At 50.6% G+C, this 14,883-nt stretch overlaps 2 protein-coding genes across 9 annotated transcripts in view; one reads left to right on the top strand and one right to left on the bottom strand.

The window, feature by feature from the left end:
• Positions 1-14,883, top strand: part of CARMIL1 (capping protein regulator and myosin 1 linker 1) — a 310,110-nt gene that overhangs the window by 90,216 nt on the left and 205,011 nt on the right. The window contains exon 1 of one of the 8 annotated variants that reach the window (XM_042985578.1): positions 13,070-13,232. The exons of the other annotated variants lie outside the window; for them this stretch is intronic. The gene's annotated coding sequence lies outside the window, so the exon portion shown is untranslated. Of the gene's footprint in view, positions 1-13,069; positions 13,233-14,883 lie in introns of those variants that run through there. 8 annotated transcript variants of the gene reach the window in all.
• Positions 1-14,883, bottom strand: part of LOC102967256 (cytidine monophosphate-N-acetylneuraminic acid hydroxylase) — a 334,461-nt gene that overhangs the window by 309,641 nt on the left and 9,937 nt on the right. The window contains exon 3 of the mRNA XM_042985584.1: positions 11,975-12,265. The gene's annotated coding sequence lies outside the window, so the exon portion shown is untranslated. The remainder of the gene's footprint in view (positions 1-11,974; positions 12,266-14,883) is intronic.

The following is a 14,883-nucleotide window of genomic DNA, read 5'->3' as shown; positions in this document are numbered from 1 at the left end:
TTATCAGCGGAATGCAGCTGGGGGACTGGGAATCGGCGAGCAGGCAAACGTCTGAGTTTTCTGCACAGGGAGAGCTCCTCCGTGAGACTAGCCAGCTTTCCACGCGGTTGTTATAAACAGATTTGTAAGATTTTTCCGGTGGCCAGTGCCTCCTTTCAACAAAACGGGCTTAAAAATATTGCAGAAGGGGAGCACTGCAAAAATAGTAATTCCCTAGCTCTGCTATGAACTTTTCCCTAAACTGGTCATTATGATTAGGCTTACTGGCCTTGCTACATTTGTCATCTTGAAGTCTCCTTCTGTAATGATAGATACCGTCAGGGCACGTTAGTAGGTTCGTCTCCCGGTTTCTTGTAAATCTCCAGCATATGCCTGTTATTAACTTTGGCAGCTTTTTTAAAAGGGAGTTTTTCTAGGCTCTTTACATTTATAAAAGAAACAACCCGGATGACTCTTTCAAAAGTCACGTTTTCTAGGGACGCCTGGCTGGCTCAGTTGGTTAAGCGTCTGACTTCGGCTCCGGTCATGACCTCAAGGCTTGTGGGTTCAAGCCCCGCGTCTGCCTCTGTGCTGACGGCTCGGAGCCTGGAGCCTGCCTGTCTCTCTGCCCCTCCCCAGCTCACACTCGGTCTCTCTCAAAAATAAATAAACATGAAAAAAAATTGTTCTTTCAAGTCACGTGTTCTGGCTTTCATTATTTGCGTGTTTTCCAACTTGTGAAAGAGATTTTGGGGTGGTGTAATTGGATTTGAAGTAAACGCATAGACCTGACATAAATCTGATGGTATACTTTATAAGAGATGTTTTAATTCCTTTATAGGTAGCTGTTCTCTGCAGGGAACACTGTGTTTCAGGATTGTTCACCAAGTGTTCACTGTTGGCCACTAATAATTCCCTAACTGGCTTCACATTAGGGGTGTTGCCCATAGGGCGCTATACTTCCCAGGCCATCTTTCCGGAGACCTTTGATGATGACACTGCCATGCCTGAGTGCAGAGCCCAGCTCTGGACATTAAAGGACAAAGGACCACTGTGCTGTCCGTCCCAGGTTGTCGGAGTGACGAGGGACCGGATAGGCAAGAGCTGGCCGCAGCCCAGGGGACCTTCCCTTGTGGGACCTCAGATCTCCTCGCTTCCCTTCTCGCACAGCTGTCCACGAGGCATGGAGCTCTCACACAAGACGATGGGTTGAAGTTGGTCTGGAATTTGACTCTTCCCGGTCTTTTTAGGAACCATTAGAGTTTTCCTGTTCGGTAGGATAGCCAGTAGCCACACGTGGCTCTTTAAATTCAATACATTAATGATAATGAGATAAAATTACAAATTATATTTAAAGCCACATCGCAAAGGCTCGAGAAGGCACACGTGGCTAGTGGCTACATGTTGAATAACACTGCAAGTTCAGACGCTGACCTCTGGAGAGATGCAGTGACATGCCCCAGGCCACACAGCCAGTCAGTGCAGAATCCGCTGTTTGGACTCGTTGCCCCATTTTTTTTTTTTTTCCTAGCCCACGTAGTCCTTCAATTTCGGGCATCACAGCTTCAACTAACACGTTCGTCCTTGGAGTATCCACATCCTTCTCCCAAAGTCTCTGGGAGAGACTCAGTAACTAGAGTTAGAAGTTATTTCTTAGTACGTAATCCTAGTTTTACAAATATTTGTGATTCGTGTTAAGCGGTTTTGCGTGAATGCGCGGGGACATCGCGTGCGGTGTGGCGGTAGTTTGCCACGCGTGCTGTACCTTGCGAACCCCGGTGTGCCCGTCACGTGGGTCTGCGTGGGGATCTGGGATCCCAGGTAGAGGAGTTGGACGGGACTTTTGAAGGTACCTAGTTCAATTCTGCACACACGTGTACAATATTCTCGGCAAGGCTGTTGATTTTGAGAGAGCTTCTTCATTAATGAGTTCACTTCTTCCCACAGCTTCTGATCCATCTGGGGTTTTCTTTGTTTCAAGCCAAAAGGTTCTTGCCTTTGATTTTGACACATGGGTCCTCGTTAGCTCACAGAAAAAGCTTGCCCCCTCTGACATGTGCAGCCTTGTGAATATCTGAAGCCTTCTCCTGTCAGTCTGTGTCTTCTCACCTATGTGCTAGGGAGACCTGGTTCCTTCAACCCTTCCTTATGGGACCTATTTTGCAATCCTCTCACCGCTCTGTTTGCTTCTGTTGGACTGACTCCGGGGCAGGGCTCAGAGCTGTGTTGGGAAATTCCACTGTCCATCTGAATGGAGGTCTTGGCTAGATACATTTGGAAAATCTCAAGTCTCTCTTGAGCGGAAAAAAAAAAAGTCTACTCTTATCCACATGTAGGAAATCTATTGACTTAGTGTCTTTGGAAAGAAGTAATAGGGTTGTCTGTAATAAAGATGTATTTATGACTTCTGTAATCAGAAAATATTACATAATTTTAATAGCAGTAAAGCTTCTCTTTACCATCACTATATTGGGGTAGAATTTGGATGTAGTGAATGCAACAAAAAAATCACGTTCCCAGCAGTGAGAACAATGCAGTAGAGCCATATTTAACTCCCCGTGACGACACCTGTCAACTGTGCGACCCTCAGCACATCTTTGAGTCTGCTCTTGCCTTTGTTTTTTCTTTATTTATTTTTTTAATGTTTATATATTTTCGAGACAGAGACAAACAGAGCATGAACAGGGGAGGGTCAGAGATAGAGGGAGACGCAGAATCCGAAGCAGGCTCCAGGCTCTGAGCCGTCAGCACAGAGCCCGACGCGGGGCTTGAACTCACCGACCGTGAGATCATGACCTGAGCCGAAGTCAGAAGCTCAACCGACTGAGCCACCCAGGCGCCCCTGCTCTTGCCTTTGAATTGCTGCCGTGGGAGTGGTGTTTGGAGTAGGTTTCTTACAGGATTTGTGTAAAGTTTAAAATGTGTGAACACAAAGGTGAGAGAGATTTCTGTAAAGACCATGACCCTTCCTCATCGATTCAGCGTTATGAACTTGTATTCACAGAGAAAGAGGCCTGATGGTTGTGGTGATGGCACACTGTTCTGCACCAAGTGCTGCGCTGCTAACTCAGTTAACGTTTGTAACGATGCTAGGCGCCCGGTGCCGTGATGAATCTCCACCTTACAGAAGAGGAAACTGAGGCACAGAGCGGAAAAGATCTGCTCGGTATCCCACAGCTGGTGAGGGGCAAAGTCAGAGAACTGGTAATCACTCTGGTTAGGTGAGGTTTTTCGTTTTTGTTTTTTGTTTTTTTTTTTTTTTAGACTGTAGAACTAATAGAAAGGAGATGCCGAGGGACCGCTTGTGCGTACGAAACATAACCTCCGCGTTTGACTGAAGCCGCTACTGTGGCAGCCAGTGTGCCCAGAGCTGGGTTTCTGCGGATCTCCTCTCACGAACTGATGCTATAATATAAATGGTTTTACTGGAATAGTTAGAAATGAAGAGTTTCCGTGAAGAAAAGTGATATTACGTACCTAATTTTGCTGCAGAAAACAGTTGCTTTTTTAGGGCGTTTGTGACAAGCTAAGTGACTCTGGCAAACAAACATCAACTCTTTGGGAGCGAGCGTCTTATCATTTGCCGATTTATTTCCTTTTGCCTTAGCAGCAAGTAGTTTGGGGGAAAGGTATTGAGGATTATTTACTGTAACCACAAAATATATTCTTTTTTAAAAAATTCTTTTTAATGGGGCTCCCGGGTGACTCAGACAAAGCGTCTGACTTTGTCCCAGGTCATGATCTTGCGGTTGGTGAGTTCGAGCCCCGCATCGGGCTCTGTGCTGATGGCTCGGAGCCTGGAGCCTGTTTCGGATTCTGTGTCTTCCTCTCTCTCTGCCCCTCCCTCAAAAATAAATAAAACATTAAAAAAAATAAGAAAAATTCTTTTTAATTTTTTTTTTTGATAGAGCAATTGAGAGAGAGAAAGAGCATGAGTAGGAGAGAGGGAGAGAGAGAATCTGCAGCAGGCTCCACGCTCTCTGAGGAACGTGACGTGGGGCTCGATCCCACGACTGTGAGATCAGGACGAGCTGAAGCCAAGAGTTGGATGCTTAACTGACTGAACCACCCAGGCGCCCCAACCATAAAATGCATTCTGATTAATGGTAGTTCTTAGGTGATTTAGGGCCAAATGTGTCTCATTCCATCTCCCAAGGCATCGTATCATTAAAACGAAAAATACGTTGTTCTTTCAGTATTTTTTCCTTTTTAAACTTTTTCAACATTTTTGTCGCGGTTTACCAGCAAAAAGTACAAAATATGACCTCGATGGAGGGCCACGTGCCCAGCCACGTAGCGCGTCTCCCTGGGAGGGTGTGGACGCGTTTCTGTGTCGTGCTCCCGCGTGGGTGTGTGGGTTTGAAGCCGGTACGTGTGCCTAGTCTGAGGCGCCTAAAGCTAAGATGCACATTTCAGGGCCCCTCCGGGAGGACCACAGCCGAGTGAGGTTAGGCCTGAGAACGCTTTTGGTGGAAAAGAGAGAGAGTGCCTAGGGAAGGGAGGCTCCAGAAAAGCCAGCCGTGCAGCCGCCCTTAACCCAGACGTCCTTCGTCCTTCCGCCCTTCGCTCAGCAACTCCCTGAGCAGCCCAGCAAATACCACCACGCTGTGCACTTGACGCAAAAGCACAGCCCGCCGAGAAATGACCTCTCCACGTGCACCGCGATGGCCGGTGCCTCCGTGACAGCCAGTGGCGAAAGCGCGCGTGGAAACCACCCTTTCTGTGGTTGGCGGTGACCACTGCCGATTCCATCGCTCGCCCTCTGCCTCCTCAAACTCCTCGTCTGCCCCAGACCACGCTCAACGCGCCCCCCTTGCTGTAACTGCTAACCTCCCACGCTCCGTCTGCCGCCATTGACCCAAGCCATCCAGATTCCTGTGCTGGGTTCAGGTTTATTTCCTGCTGCTGTCGTTTAGCGGACACTTGGATGATAGAAGAATGGGGGTGGGGAGGTATATTTTGTAAGCGGTCAGAAAAGAGGTCCCGTCTCCAAATGCTGGGTTACTGCAAGAGGGGAGTCTCTGGAGGAAGAACTGTGTACAAATCAACGAACAAAACAATGATACTCTTTAAAAAAATTTTTTTAATGTTTATTTTTGAGAGAGAGAGAGAGGGAGACAGAGCGTGAGCAGGGGAGGGGCAGAGAGAGAGGGAGACACAGAATCTGAAGCAGGCTCCAGGCTCTGAGCTGTCAGCACACAGCCCGACGCGGGGCTCGAACTTGTGAACCGCGAGATCGTGACCTGAGCCGAAGTCGGACACCCAACCGACTGATCCCCCCAGGCGCCCCCGATCTTATTCTGATACGCGTGGGACTTTGTGTCTCCAATGGCAAGAGCCAGCGATACTCATAATCAGGACCTCCGCGAGTTCTCAAGTAGGGGTGATTCATTTGTTTGTGCTTAGAATTCCCAGCCACGGTATGTGCTGCTTTGATGACCCAGTGGCAAAGGAGCATCTTTCGTCACGAAAACTCACAAATAGTGAAATGGTCGGCTTATGTGTTAAGGTGATTTCTCTCCTCCCCCCCCAAGATCTCCTCACATAGGAAGTATCAGCCGGGCCTTTGATTTGAGTTCAGGTGAAGTGCTTGGGATGATAGACCGGTGCGTCTTTTAATTACTGACTAGGCTGTTGCTTCGTGGACAGAGGCTTCTTACTGAAAGCTCCATGTTGCCGGGGCCCCTTTCTGTGTCGATCACAAGCGGAGGACCCGGGCTTGCTGCATCCTGGTGACGAGAGGGAAGATTTACACCAGGCAGTTGTCTCTCTTTCCCGCCGGACAGTGCGCTGAGGGAAACATGACGCGGACAGGCCCTTGGAGGCGCGTACAAATTGTTGCTCGACATGAGGAGACTTTGAGGAACAAATCAGGTGATCGGTGGCGTGAGCCCCGCAGCTTGGTCTGGGGTGGTGGCTGGAGGGGTCGGCCGTGGGAGGCTCGCCCCGTTGGCTGCTGGCGGGCACGTGGGTTTAGAAACGGAGGGATGCGGGTTCAGAGTCCCACTCCGGTCCGGGTCGTCGGGGCAAGTAGGTCTTGGTTTCCTCACCTGCAGCCTGAGCGCGATGGTACCTTTGTCACCGGCTCGAGCGCGGTAAGGTACGTGCCTCCCCGTTCCTGGCTGATGGCGGACTTCAGAAATGTGTCCCTGCCTCGCTTCCCTCCTCACAGGCAGCGTATCAGAGGAGGAGGACTGGGAAGGGGCGTGTGGAGAGAAGGCATGCCTCTGATAGTTCTTTGAACAGCTCAGGACGCGAGGCCGGCGCTCGAGGCTGGAGAAGGGCCTGGGTCTCCCGGCTGGGTATTCGTTCCGAGTGTACCTGCTCACGAACGGTCCCGGCTTCCCGTCTGCTGGAGTGTGGGTGTCGGTCTGCTGCAGAGTCCCTCTGGCCAGGGAGGCCGATAGGGGACCCCAGGGGCCTTCTGAGGGGGGACGGTGTGTGTGTGTGTGTGTGTGTGTGTGTGTGTGTTGACGGGGTGTGAGTCAGGTTCCTGGAAAGCACTGTAGACGGGCAGAGGTTTGTAGTCATGTCACAGGTACCGACTCAGGTATCGAACCAGCCCTCGAACATTCGGGCGGCCTAAGGAGCTGGCTTCCAATGAGTAGAGAACGCACATTCTGTTAACTTTCGAAATTTGAGAATGGTACTAACGAACCGTGAAGAGGTGGTCTGGACGGACCCTGTTCTGGGAGGGTCCTTCATGCACTTTGTTCGAGAGCTCGAACATCCCATTCTGCCTGGAGGATGTTTCACTTCTGATTTCAGTTGATTTATTGGTGGGACAAGGGAATTCAATATTTAGTCCTGCCTTTGAGACAGCCACTGCTCCCGTTTGAACCGTGACCCTTACTGTCATCAGCCAGCCAGTGTGCGACATTGTCGTCGTCGGCTGGGCTCCGTGCCAAGGAGCTTTTTCACCCACATCCTCTCGTTAAATCTCCACACTTGTTAGGACTAGATACAGCTCTGTGTCCACTTACAGCCGGGGAGGGGAGGCCAGGGCGGGGGTGGGGACCAGGTGATTTGCCCAAGACCCGGTTAGCCCGCGGCGGGGGCGTCCTGAGAAGCACCGCACCTTCGGCCCTCCGTTACGTCTGCGACAGTGGTCGGCTTGCACAACGTCCGCGGAACGTCCCTGCAGCTCCCGTTTCCGTTCCTCTCTTCCTCTCTGTCTGTCCCTTAAAATCCCCACGCAGCTGGCGCCTGGGGGTCTCAGTCAGTTGAGCGTCCGACTCTTGACTTGGGCTCAGGTCTCGATCTCTCGGTTCGTGAGTTCGAGCCCCGCATCAGGCTCTTTGCTGATAGCACAGAAGCTGCTTGAGATTCTGTCTCTCCCTCTCTCTCTGCCCCTCCCGTGTGCGTGCGCGCTCTCTCACTCTCTCTCAAAAATAAATAAACATGAAAGAGAAAAAAGAAAACTGCATCGTCGTCGTCCTCAGGCGGCGTGTAAAATGCCCCCGCCTGTGTATGGCATGTTGAGTTATCGCTCAGGTTGGGCAGTGGTTAAATGTGCCTGCTCACTAACAGAGCCCAGCAGCTCAGACTTGCCCAGAATGCGTTTTCAAAGACCACGCTGACTGAGCCATCCTTAGGAAGCCCTTCTAAATTTGCAAGAAGCATGAATTCCACAATTGATGATACGGTTCTCATTTTATACATTTCCCAAATAGCGACTATACTCTTGGCCCCAAATATAATTGGTATATTTTTGCCTCGTTCACAGGAACCGACACGTACTCAATTTTAAATTATCTTAACGGCTCATGTTGGTTTTTATCTTTGCTTTTATGTTGTTGGGCCTCAGCTCTGATTTAATAGTGTTGAGGGATGTCGTCACGGATTTTAATGTCCTTCCTATGGGGGAAATTACACTGTATTAAATTATATGTGTAATGTATATATATAATTGTGTTCCATAAATATAACAGCGTCCTATGGTTCGTCATGCAGTATTTCACGTATATGCACACACATACACGTATATATAAAGTCAGTGATTCTCTAATCCTATAGTTTCTAGAAACACACCGTAGTTAAAAGGTAAAGAGACACGGCACCATCGGTCAGTTTTGGGTAACGCGGGCACTCAGGCTTGCTGGCTTGGAAAATGAACAGAATTGCGTTCTTTTGAAAGTATCAGTGTTCCTGGGACTTCGTTTCCTCATTCTCAAAATGAAGGAATTTCACTGACAGCTTCGAAGGTCAGCTCTAAACTGATTGAATTGCCATGTTAATCTCCTGGGCCCTGCAGTTTAGTGGTATCACTGGGGGTTAGCGTGAGTGTTTCAAAAGCAAGATTAACTGAGAGCTCATTCTCCAGCTGTTGGCTGAGGAGATTAGTCAGGAATGTGGCCCTGTCATTTGGGTCTGTTTGCTGGCGGATAAGGGAACCCCCTCACATGCGCGGGGGCCACCTCGCTCATCGAGCCCCAGCCTAGCCGGTGCGTGGCTGTCACCGTCCAGATGGGGGGCCAGGCTCTGGCCAGACCTCGGGGGGCCTTGTTGGGGCACGTGGAAGGTCTGAGACACGGCTCCAAGAGCAGTACTGTGCTCGTGTAGACGGCATTTTCCAGAACGGTTCTGCCAGCTCAACTAGGATTTGGGAACGAAGGATTTGTGTCTAGTTTTTTTTTTGTTTTGTTTTCTTTCCCTCCCCCAACTGCTTTCCCTGTTATATGTCTTCCCAATTCTTGGTCTCCTTTCCCAACCAACCTATAAAGATACACTGTAAGGGGCTCCTGGGCGGCTCAGGGAAGCATCTGAGTCTTGATTTCAGCTCAGGTCGTGATCTCACTGTCATGCGTTCAAGCCCCCCATCGGGTTCCGTGCAGACAGTATGGAGCCTGCTTGGGATGGATCTTCTCTCTCGCTCTCTCTCTCTCCCTTCCCCCCACTCTCAAGATAAATAAATAAAAACTTAAAAAAAAAAAGATTTACACTGTAAAATTTAGGACTGCCGTTAATCTCTCTCTGCCTTGATTTCGTCATCTGAAAAATGGTGTTAACTCACAGCAGCCCCTTCCCTCCCCACTGTGATCTTGGGAGGAAGAATGGGCTGACGGATGCCGTCAAGTGCCTCGATCCGAGGGCGGGAGAGTAGTAGTTCAGTTATAATAAGAACGTCCTGTCTTTATTTTTCTGTGGCCTTTGAAATGCCCGCATTGAATATGCTTCGGGGCGGGGGGGGGGGGGGAGATCTCATTTTGAATGTCATTGACAGAGTGATGGCCTAGAAGATATTAAAGAATTGCAAACAAAAACTAAGAAATTATGTTTGGAAACTGTGAAGAGCAAGCCGTTCACTGTTTGTTTTCAAATATGTGCAGAAGTAGAAGTAGACGCTCGCTCTGGGGCATAATGAAAAGTACGATCTTACAAATCGGAGTTGTACATATCCTTTTAATTTAATCACAAGGGAAAAAGTGTAACGTATAGTTTATGGATGTAGAGTGATTTTTTTTTTCTTCAGCGATGTAGCTAATCCGTATGGCCACTAGCCACAAGTAGCTATTTTATTTAAAATTAATGAGAATTGCATAAAATTTCAGTGACTCAGTCACATTAGTCACATTTTAAGTGCTTAGCAGCCACACGTGGTTACTGTGTTGGAGAGGCCACATGTAAAGCATTTCTAGAAGGTTCTATGAGACAGCGTGAGCTATCTTAGAGAAGCCGTGAGCAATGGCAGAAAAACATCCCCATCCTCCTCCTTCCCGAAGCTGTGTTTTAGAATTCAAATAGAATCTTTGGCTTAATGTTATTCCATTTTAACTGTACGCTTGAAATTATTGAAGAAGGCACAGCTCACTCCAAAACATCATGGATTCGTTTCTCTACTTGGAAAATCCTGGAACCAGTTCTTGGCTCCCCAGTTGCACGTCTTCCGTAAATATTTTTTTCTTTACTAGGTAACGTATTACCTGGACCAATCTAGTAGTCACTTCGTCATGGACCGCCCCGAGTTGTTATGTAATTATTTCATGGGTATAAACCGAACTCTTACCTTTAGCAAAGTAACTAACCCCTTATATTCCAATTTCACTTATCCACAAGTCCACTTGGGCTCTACCATCAAAGGATGTTCAGAATCCAGCCACTTGTCAGCCACCACTCCCAGGGAGTGGTGGTCCCAACCACGATCATCCCTCGTGATTTCCTGCAGTCGCATCCTGACCGGGTTTCCTGCCTCCCCTCTGGCCCTCTTACTCGCTTCCCCGTCTCTTCTCGACATAGAAGTCAGAGAGCTCACTTTCAGTGTCTGGTCATGTTGGTCTTGTGCTCCAAACCCTCCAGTGGTTTCTATTCCAAGTAAAAGATAACATGTGGTGGTGGCCTGCAAGGCCTCTCAGCTCTCGTGGCCCCTCACCCCTCCTTGTTACCCCTCTGACCTCACGCATGCTTACTCTCTGCAGGGCACAGTGGGCTCTTTATCCTTCTTCTCCCGTAGGCATATTCTCGCCTCAGGGCCTTTGCTTTTGCTGTTTCCTCTGCCTGGACTACTCTTTTTGTTTTTTTTTTAAATTTTTAAAATATTTATTTAATTTTGAGAGAGAATGAGCAGGGGAGGGGCAGAGAGAGAGGGAGACACAGAATCCAAAGCAGGCTCCAGGCCCTGAGCTGTCAGCACAGAGCCCGATGCGGGGCTCAAACTCACGGACCGTGAGATCATGACCTGAGCCAAAGTCGGACGCTCAGCCAGCTGAGCCACCCAGGCGCCCCTCACCCAAATTTGTTTTAAAATTTTTTTAACGTTTATAATTGAGAGACAGAGACAGAGCATGAGCAGGGGAGGGGCAGAGAGAGGAGGAGACACAGAATCCGAAGCAGGCTCCAGCGTTTGAGCGGTCAGCACAGAGCCCGACGCGGGGCTCGAACCCACGAACCACGAGATCATGACCTGAGCCAAAGTCGGATGCTTAACCGACTGAGCCACCCAGGCGCCCCGTGCCTGGACCACTCTTGCGGGAGACAACAATGTGGCTCATCGCTTCACTTCCTCTAGACCTATTCTCTGTCACTTCAGAAGGAGGTGTCACCAAACTGTTTACAAATGCCACCTGCCACCCCCACTCCCCAGTCCCCACACGGCAATCTCTGTTCCCTTTCCTGTCTTTTTCTCCATGATGCTTATCGTCATCTGGCGTTCTGTCCCTATGTTTTACACATTTATTTCTGTATAGTCTGCTCCCTCTCAGTGCAATAGAAGCTGCCTGAAGGCAGGGCTTTCTGCCTTTTTGATCTTGGCATCTCGTACAAGGTAGGCACTCGACAATTGTTTCAGGAATGAGTGAAAAAAATACTCCAGTAGTTAACGATAATCATGGTAAATGCTACACACACAAACACACACACACACACACAGAATGGGATCGGGTGGTGCATTTACAAGAGAAATCTGTTTTCTGGAAGCGAGGAGTGCTAACATAATGGAAATTCGTTTCGCAACAGAAACCCAAACACGCATCTTGCAGCGTGAGCCTGCCTCACCCCTTCCTCCCTGGGCTTACTCTGGTTTCAGGCTCTGCTTTCCGGCTTGCTCTAAAAGTGCATCAGTCCCCCTCCTTCCCGCTCTTGAGGGGCCGCACGGGGGGCGTTTGAACCGGGGCCCCGGGGGCCGGACGTGGACCACTGGGGGAAGGGGGAGGACGAGGGACTGGGACGGTGGCGGGCCCGTCCGCAGAGCAGCCAGCCCTGTGCGGGCACGCCAGCCCCCCGGCACGAGGCGGAAGAGGACGCCCTGGCTTTGGGGGCCGGGCTGCCGCTGCTCTGTGTCTGTTCTAAGGTGGCAGGGGCCACGTGCGTGGGCCTTGACCGTGGTTTGCTGCCTTGAGGGTGGGGGGGAGTTGATGAGTTTTGGAAATAAGACGGGGAGGCCCTTCCCCACGCCGCCAAGTGGTGATGCCAGACTGGGGCGCCCTACCTGTTCCTGGCACAGGGGGGACGGGGGAGAGCTCGGGAGTGGCCGGGAGCAGTGAGGCTGGGGGGCACTTACGGTTTGCTCGTCCTCCCCGAGGCCCGGGGGCCGCGGCGCTGCTCACAGAGCCTGGGCTTGCTGTGGAAGTGGTGGCCGGGTGGCAGGTGTTTGTGCCTGAGCACGTGGACTTCTCACTTCCTGCTTTTGTGCCAAAGCTGATTTTGGCTGGAAAGGCTCCGTCCCCGGGGTTTCGCTTTATCCTGAAACTCTGAGCCGTTTGGCAAAATGCTGCGTGGGGTTCTTTCATAGATGGGTGATGCCTCTGTGTCTGCTGAGCCTGCACTTCTCCAAAAGCAAATCTCATTTGATCTGAAATTTCAAGAAAGAAAAACAAGCTATTTTTTTTTTATTTAAAGAAGGAAAAAGTTTCCTCTCTTTGACTTGACCTTTGATTATGCCTTGGGTTTTTTTTTTTAATGTTTATTTATTTTGAGACAGAGACAGAGAAAGAGAGAGAGAGAGAGAGAGAGAGAGAGAGAATCTCAAGCAGGTTCCATATAGTCAGCACAGAGCCTGTCGAGGGGCTCGAAGTCACGATCTGTGAGATCATGACCTGAGCTGAAATCAAGAGTTGGACACTGAACCAACTGAGCCACCCAGGTGCCTCTATTATTTTTTTTTTTAATTTTAAAATTTTTTATTTATTTTTGAGAGAGAGAGAGCGTGAGTGGGAGTGAGAGAGAGGGAGACACAGAATCTGAAGCAGGCTCCAGGCTCTGAGCTGTCAGCACAGAGCCCAACGTGGGGCTTGAACTCACAGACTGCGACATCGTGACCTGAGCCGAAGTTAGTCGCTTAACCGACTGAGCCACCCAGGCGCCCCTCTATGCCTTTGCTTTAGAAGATAGGTTCCCTTATGTTTAAATTTTCTATTAATTGTCACTAAAATAATAACATGAGGTTACTTGTGTGTTTTGTATAAAGTCTGCCTCAACAGTCCCCCGACCCACTCTTTCTAAATTGTTTGGTTTAGTGGCTCGAACTCTGTTGCCTTGTTGGCATCCGATCAAGGGCAGACTCAAGATCCAGAAAGCCATGGGAGAGCTGAAGTCATTTATGAAAGCGGATTTTGCTTACCCTGCCTCCGTTGCTGGAGGTGCTGACACTCCCCGCCTGCCGGGGGGAGGGGGTGGTTATCAGATCTGGAACCCACTGTCTGCGGCGAATTAGTGAGTGAAGAAGTTCTTTGAACACAGTAGGCGGGAGGCAGGATGTCGGCGCTTCTAAACTGTTCCACTGCGAGCTTCTCTCTTCTTGCTTGTCTTTGTTTTGACAGGTAAGTTGGGAATGAACTAGCAGATGTGTTTGAAATGGGTCGAGGTGAAATGCAGACAACAGGTTTTCAGGTACTTTCCTTCCAGGATATGACGGTTCAATGGGAAGGATGTGTCAGTTACGTGACCGGGCGCAGGAATAAAGAGGCAGACGTGAATTTTTAGAACCAGTTTTATAGACTGTAGCAGCAGCCTTTTGCCTCCTAAACTCCTGAATTTTCCCATCCGGAGAGGGGGTGGGGGAGGGCTGTGCTTCCTGCCGTCATTACTCAGCAGATACTTGAACCCCTGCTTTGCGCCAGGCACTGGGAAATGTGGCTGTGAATAGGACAGATGTGGTCCCTGCTCCCAGGCCCCTCACAGTCTGGTGGGGCTGGTGAGAGTGTGTAATTTGAATTTTTTTTTTAACATTTATTTATTTTTGAGACAGGGAGAGACAGCGTGCGAGCAGGGGAAGGGCAGAGAGAGAGGGAGATGAGGAATCTGAAGCAAGTTCTAGGCTCTGAGCCGTCAGCACAGAGCCCGACGCTGGGCTCGAACCCAGGAAGTATAAGATCGTGACCTGAGCCGAAGTCGGACGCCCAACCGACTGAGCCACCCGGGTGCCCCAAGAGTGTGTAATCTGAGCAATAATTAAAGCTGTGACAGGTGTTGGTAGGGAATGTGGCACCACTGTGAGAGCATGTGACAGGGAGACCTTTCTGAGGGTAGAATGAACTTCCTTCGGGAAGTCCTTTAAAGGGTTGGGATCCGAAGGGTGAGTAGGTGCGAACAAGGTGGAGGTAGAGAAAGGAGGGGGTCGGGGCAGGAGCATCTGGAGCAGGGGGGGTGGTGGGACCGCCCCCTCGGGAGGCCAGCGGAAGGCCAGCGTGGCTAGATGGGGAGCAGAGGCAGTCAGGTGACGCCCAGGTGGAGGCAGGGACCAGCGTCTTCCTGCAGGGCCACCCAGAGAGGGGATACGGTAACACGTGGGTCCCTGAGCATCCGGGACCCGACACAGGCAGTGGCTGGGGCGAGAGTGTTAGGAGGCCGGCGCTCCTGGAACAGGAGCACGATGCTGGCGGCCTGAGCAGAGTCCGCGCGGCGGAGATGGACAGAAGTGAACGGGTTACGGGACGTTTGGACGGCATTGAACTGGGCGAAGGATGAGTAGGGACGAAAGGCGGCGATGCCGGGGGCTCCGGCTGGGGAACTGTGGCTGGCCGGGCGCACCCCTGCGTGCAGACTGCCGGACGGGGAGCAGATCCTGGAAGGAAGACCACAAGTGTAGGGGAGGATGTGCTGAGCTCTCCGGTCGGAGGGGCATCCAGGTGGGGCGGGATGGGTAGATCTGACCCCAGAGAGGTCCGGGTGTGACGCGGCCGGGGATGAGCGTGGTCGTGGGAGACCATGGGAGGCAGGCAGCGGGAGCGGGCACACAGCTGGCCGTGACCTGAGAGGGGTAAAGAGAAGCCCAGGCATCAGGCTGTGCCCGTGCTGAGGAGTAATCTAGTGAGCATATGCTGGAGACCATATGCTGGGTGTCGCTGCAGACTGGTGTCACAGACAGGTTTCGGGACCTCAGCAGGAGCAGTTCCCGCGGGGCTCTGGGGACAGAAGCCCAGTTTGAACAGCAGAGGGGACTTGGGGGCCGGAAGAGGAAGACATCGGGTG

Source organism: Panthera tigris, chromosome B2 (assembly GCF_018350195.1).
Source record: "Panthera tigris isolate Pti1 chromosome B2, P.tigris_Pti1_mat1.1, whole genome shotgun sequence".
NCBI lineage: Eukaryota > Metazoa > Chordata > Mammalia > Carnivora > Felidae > Panthera > Panthera tigris.
Note: the sequence above shows the minus strand (reverse complement) of the source record. Positions and strands in the feature narration are given on the sequence as shown.